The sequence below is a fragment of the Bos mutus genome, chromosome 17 (assembly GCF_027580195.1).
Source record: "Bos mutus isolate GX-2022 chromosome 17, NWIPB_WYAK_1.1, whole genome shotgun sequence".
Lineage (NCBI taxonomy): Eukaryota > Metazoa > Chordata > Mammalia > Artiodactyla > Bovidae > Bos > Bos mutus.
The window spans coordinates 28,131,166-28,138,046 of NC_091633.1; positions in this window are offsets into that span (position 1 = coordinate 28,131,166).

The following is a 6,881-nucleotide window of genomic DNA, read 5'->3' on the forward strand; positions in this document are numbered from 1 at the left end:
CCGCGCCGGCGCCCGGCGGCTCGACAAGGGAGCGCGGCCACTATCGCCGCGTCTTCAGACTCCGGGCGCGTGAGGGCGTGGTCGGGCAGTGGCGCGGGCAGCCGGCACGCGGGGTCCTCGGGCAGGCAGACGGCCCCCAAGGGGCGGGTCCGAAGACGGGTCCACGGATCCCTGAGGCCCGGGCCTGGAGCCCTAGAAAGGGGTTGTCCAGGCGCTGGCAGGTTTCCGAGCGAGTCTCTGGGGTCAGGGAGGAGGTTGTGCTGGGGGTTCAGGCCAGGGCCGGGTTCCAGTCGCGGTGGAACCACAAATGAACCGCTCTGGTTTCTCTTGCGCTAGATGGAAACACGGCTGCTTTGCGGTTCAAAGCGACCAAATTCCTACAGGCTAGCTCTTGGTATTTTTCTTACGGACATACTTTCAAACAAGGTTTCTGACAGCTCGTGATTCTAGGAGACAAGTTTCTCCGTGCACTTTCCAGCTGCAGCATGACTCTGTTACCGAGCTGAAGCTTGCTCTGCTCGCGCAAGACAGGCCCGATGAGTCCAAGAGAGGAGGTGTAGTGGCAAGGAATAATTAATTTGGAGAGCTGTCTGACTGAGAAGATGGCCGACTAAAGGCTCAAAGTAACCATCTTGTCGGAGTCTGGATGGCATGTTTTTTTCATATAGGCAGAGAGAGAGAATTAATGAGGAACTAAAGTCAAAAGGCAGAATAGAGAGGGAGAGGTAATGAGGTAGTAAAAAGGGCCATCAGTCTTGCAAAACATCTCTGGAAAAGGCCAGTCTTTGGAAGGGATGTGTTAATCTCTTCTCCCTTGCAGCCATGCACAGGTGGGCAGGGTCAGATTATCTATGAGCTGAACAAACCCACTTTAACAGGCAGAGGAGCAGGGTCCTTTGAGGTGTGCCATTTATGTATGATAATAACAGCAACGAAAAGTGAGTCAAAGAAACAGTTCCAGCATGGAGTCAGAATTGGTTCTTCTCTGCAACAATTCCTCTTAACTTGGCAGCAGACTCATGTCTGCATTTGGCTTGTCTGGCTTATCTGACTTGGGTTACTTTCTTAGCCAGTGTAGGTTACTTTCTCACCATCCTATCCCTGGAGACACCCACAGCTTCCCAGACACAGATGAACAGCTGTACCTAAGGTGACCAGGTGACCCCATTCACTGGACTTCCACGCAGATGGACAGGCAGGGGAGTGGTAGCTGCAGGCAGGGGAGGGGCTGACTATACAGTGGCTTAGGCAATTTTAGCAACTGGTGGAAGCATCTGTCTTAATAGTGGTGGGGTCACACAACTATGCTTGTCAAAACTCTCAGGCATGTACAATAAAAAGGCGAATTTTACTGTAATTTATACATTTACTTTTTAAATTAAAAAAACCTAAAGAAATAAAATTGACTTCCTTGGTTAAAATAATTAATTGGACAGTACTAACAGTCAATTGAGCACAACAATTGAAGAGTCAGTGAATTTGAGAATGGGTGAAGTCCAGATTAAACCCACAATGATACTGCTTTCCACCCACCAGGAATGGTTAAAATTAGAAGACTGACAGTATCAAATGTTGGTGAGGATGTGGGGCCTTTTTAGAATTCTCATACACTGCTGGTACGAGTGTAAAATGAATCAACCACTTTGAAAATCACGAAGCAGTTTCTAGTGAAGTTAAATGTATGCCTCCCTGTGGTTCAGCAGTGCGGCCCTGGGTGTGAAAAATGAAAGTTCTCAGAATGTTCACAGCAGCTTTATTCAGAATAGCCAAGCAAGAAACACCCGGCTGTTTGGGTAAACCCCAGAAGAACGGATAAACAAATTTAGAATCGTCATATGATAATCCTGCACAGAGGTTTATTATTAGCTACAAGGTGGCTGAATCAAAACACTGCTAAGAATGCCACACAAAAACAATACTGCACAATTCCATTTAAGAGGCTCAAGCTCAAGGCAAAGCTTCTGGTGATAGAAATTGGACCAGGGGTTGCCTCTGAGTGGGGTGGTGAGCTGGGACGGACGTGAGGGACTTCCACTGTGTGAAGTGCTCTGCATCTTACTTGCGTTGACAGGAATACCAGTACACATTTGATTGACATTTGTCAAAACTCACCAAAATATACACTTAAAATCTGTGCCTATTCTAGCGTATGTTTTGTCTACATTTAAAAAGGAATAGGGACTTCCCTGGTGGTTCAGTACTTAAGACTCTGGGCTTCTACTGCAGGGTGCTGGTTTGATCCCTGGTAAGGGAACTAGGATTCCACATGCTACAGGGTACAGCCACTAAAATAACCATATTTGAAATGGGATAAAGAGCACCGTGTTAGATGAGATCTTACCTTATATTCTCTTTAATTTCTAAGTACCTGAGGATGGATCTCTATCCCCAGCCTCTCCTCAGACTTGACGTTTCTGAGTCTGTGACTTTGTTCAGTGATGAGAACTCCAAGCACTGGGTCAGATCACCCCTGCCTGCCATGTAACTTTAGGTGAATTCTTTAATTTCCCTGTGTTGTGTTTTTTTTTTTTTTTTTCAGGGATAAAATAGAATGATAATTGCACTGTCTCAGAGATAAGTATTAAGAAGTGCCAGGCTCTTGCTATAGTGCAAGACTTTATAAACACTAGCTGTTACTACCACTTCTATCATACTTTTTAAAAATTATAAAAGTTATATACATGACTTTAAGGGCTTCCCCAATGGTAAAGAATCTACCTGCAATGCAGGAGACGTGAGAGCAAGGGTTTGAACCCTGGGTAGGGATTATCCCCTGGAGAAGGAATTGGCAACCCACTCCAGACATGGCTCTTCCATGGACAGAAGAGCCAGTCCATGGATTCAAAAAGAGTTGGACATGACGGAGCAGCCGAGCACGCACACAAGCGGTAGCAGTATCAGCCTCCTTTGTGAGGGATTTTATTATAGTAATCATAAATCCCAGTGATTCAGAGCGGAGAGGACTGATTTGAGAGATGGTGTATAGTGATAGAGGCTGTTGCCAGTAGCATCCATTCTCTTAATAACAGAAGTCCCTTCTGGAGCTGGACACACTGTTGTCCAGCTAAACATACTCCTGTGGCCCAGTGACTAAGTGGAGGCAGCAGACAGTGTACACTGCTAGGGAGCGGTACCCTTGGATGAGGGTATGCAATATGCCTTCCTTCTGGGAAATGAAGACAGGAAGTGGGACCTGGAGCAGCTATCCTAGACCACAGGTGGGGCTGGAGGTTAGAAGGCACCAGAAGCTGCCCTTATCTGTTCTGTTTTACTGCTCCAGCTGTTTCACTGCTCGGGCTGTTTCATGAAAAGAGAAACTTCACTCATTTAAGCCACTAAATTTCAGGGTCTCATAGCAGCTTTACCAGCCTAACAAGTATCTTAATACCAGGATTTTCTGTGGAATCCAGCTAACAATAGGAATCCTATTACGGCTGGATCCTCCTAACTGCCATCTAATGCAGTCTACGGTCCATTAAACGAGACTGGGATGGTGTGGGGGTGGTGGTGGTGGTACACAATTCCACTGTTAAAAGAAGCCAACACTGTATTGGCCACTATTCACCTTTGAGGTAGAAATGAATTTGAGATGTAAATCCCTGTAGTTAGAAGTGGATTTCTACAAATGAAGAGAAAATTAAGTTTAAGAGACTTGGTCTTTTGGGAGAGGAGCTGGTTTAATCTAATTCATGATTGCAGTTTGTCTCCTACCCTGATCCCTACCTCCATTTTTCTTTTTTAAAAAAGATTAATTTGTTTTTGGCAGTGCTGGGTGTTTGTTGCTGCGTGGACTTTTCTCTAGTTGTGGTGAGCGGGGGCTACTCTGTAGTTGCGGTGCTCGGGCTTCTCATTGCGGTGGCTTCTCTTGTGAGCACGGGCTCTAGGCACTTGGGCCTTAGGAGTTGCAGTGCATGGCCTCAGTGGTTGCAGTTCCTGGGCTCTAAGAGCACAGGCTCAAAAGTTGTGGTGCAAGGGCTTAGTTGTTACATAGCACGTAGGACCTGGACCAGAGATCAAACCTGTGCCTCCTGCATTGGCAAGTGGACTCTTTACCACTGACCCCCCAGGGAACCCCCAGGTAAGCCCTCAACAAAAGTTGACCCAGGTCTATTTTCTGCTTACCTGTCACATCAGGAGGGGACAGCCTGGTGTTCCAGTCTCCTATATGTGACTGCCCACAACCCTTCCCAGCTCCAGTGACTTCCCAGTGGTTGTGTCCCATCTGTCCCAGTGGGGTGATTACACCTCATCAGATGCTAGGCATCAGGCTTCTTCCTCCTGCAGAGCTGGTTTTGAATAGCTCTGGGAAGTGTGTGACTGCCCAGCCTGACATGTGGTTACTGATCAAAAAGGCAAGGCAGCAGCAGTTCGCTACAAGGGGAGTGGGCGAGTTGTCCAAGCAAGGCCCAGGGCACTCTGGCCTGTTGTGGGCACTCGGACTAGCCAGGACAGGCTGGGTCATGTCGCATTAACAGGTCACCCCCAGTCTCCAGGGGCTTGAGAGAACAGGTTCACTGTTGCTGCCACCTGCCACCCATTGTGGGTCAGCTGCTGGTACCGTCTCTCAGGTGTTCATGCTGACTGGGAGTACCACCCGAGGACGAGGCTGTGACCCTGGGAAAAGATTTACAGCAGGTGGCCAATGTTGTGCACTGTCTCTCTGGCTCGGGTAGCTGAGCCTGCCACCTTGCCGTGCGCGTGTGTCTAGGGAGGCAGAGGAGAACAGCACTGGTGAGGGCTCTGGAGTCCGGTCAAAGCTCCACTGAGAAGCGAGAGAGGCCAATCAGGGTCATGTGTATAGAACTTACACATGCAGGGCTAGCAAGCCTGTGTTCCGGGCAGCAGAGCAAGGAGGATGCCTCTGAAGGCCTGGACACCATCACAGGACTGGGTCTATAGCTAAGCCAGGTTCCAAGCTGATGCGGAGAAGGAAGGGGGTATGAAGCAGAGACCTGGGCTGTGAAGGAGCTGTGGGCTGGGCCAGACCAGCGAGGAGACCCTGAGGGTTAGGAGGCCAGGGGGACTCTATCACTGTCAGTCAGTCAGTCAGTCAAGGGAAGGGGCTGTTTTCTGGATGAAGGCGAGCCCTTTGGCTTTCAATACACCAAGGCTCAAGTATAGGAAAATCACTTTGAAATGTCTTATCAGGTATTTAGAAATGCACACTGAAAGCTCACAAACAAAATGAAGGTCCTGTGAGAACTCACGAGCCCAGAAATGTTCCTGTGTCATGTTCTGACCTGGAGATTATGTGTAAGAACCCCGTGGGTCACTTCCTCCAGCAATTCCCAGACCAGGTGAAGGAAGGCTGAGTTGATGAGAACTTCTAGGTGCTTCCACCTCCAGATGCCACAGTGATCCACACGTTTCCAATTCCAACCCAGCCCAGAAGCATGCTGCTTGGGGCAGAAGCTGCTCTGAGCTCCTGGAGGCACCCACTCAGCACACGGATGGACTGGGATGAGAGAAGGGGCCTGGCATAGGAGTGCTGCCCCTCCGCCAATAGGCAGACAAAAGGATCAACAACACAGTTTAACACCTCCCCTGTTTCCAGGAAAAAGGCACTGCTAAAGAAAATTCTTTTTTACCAGAAGCTGCAACATTCTTTGCTAAAGTGAAACAGGCATAAAGGCAAGCAGAATTCCAATAAATGCTGCTTCTGGTATGGGCCGCTGCTGATGGCTAAGAATTCCGCCTCATCTAAGGGGAAGGCTTGGAGACTCTTCCAACAGCTATCATGCTTATCCACCACACTGGGCACCATGGCATCAGTAATCCTTTCTCTACTCCCCACCTAGTCTGCACAACGACAGGGGAGCCTGCGTGATCTGGAGGACTCAGAGCCACATCCTTGGCCCCGCACTCAGCATGTGTTTCTGCCAGTACTCCAGCCCCCTTGGAGCCACGAAGCAGCTGCCCATAAATCTTCACTTGGACCACTCCTGTAATACCCACTGTACGACTGTTAGGAGGGTACAGCAGAGAACTTCTATGTGATGAAGGAGATACAGCTTAAAAATACATCCATCAACTCATTTGTTTGGCGCCTGCAAATGTGTACCAGCTTTACAGAAAAAGGAAAAAGTTAATACCTATGATCACCCCCTTCATGACTACTGATTGTAGAGATGAGAATTTGCATCGTAATGTTTCAGGAAGTTAAGATCACAAAAGGAGGCAGTCAGAGCAGTTTCATTTAGGTCTGGGTGGTACACGGAATGCCTGACCCTAAATTGCTTATAGACGCTAATGAGGCAGAAGCACAATAAAACATGTATCTGTCCCATCACAAAATACAATTCTGTGATCACTGATTAACTTCTCATTTTCTGTACATTTTTTACCATGTTGGTTATAACATTTAACTGAAGAATGATAACATTTAAATGAAGAATCTACATCCGGTTTACTCTCATTGATTGAAAAGAAAGTGTGAATGAAAAAGACGGGTGAGACTGGGGAGCCACAAAGCTGAGACTGCCGTGGGCAAGGGATGGTCAGTGGAGGCCGGGGCTGGGCAACACTCCAGGCCAGGAAGCACGTGTGTGGCGCATCCGCAGCCTCAGGAGCGGTTTACTCAGAAGTGTCTCCCCTGTGAAGGAGCGTTCCTCTGTGAACGCGTCCTACCTCTATCATCACTAGCACATGGCGATGAGTGAAGCTACAAAAAGAAGGAAGAGATACAGGCCAGGTGCTGCTCTTCTGCTTGGTCAAAAGCAGTCACAAGAAGCCAGATTTCACAGCCATCTGAAGCTTTGGCAGAATAAAATTCTTTTAAGTGTTTGAACAGAGTTGGTTAACAACATGAGGTAAAAGTTACTCCCAGATATGACAAAATATATAGCTGAAAATGAAGCCACCCCCAATGAAATATAAAAATC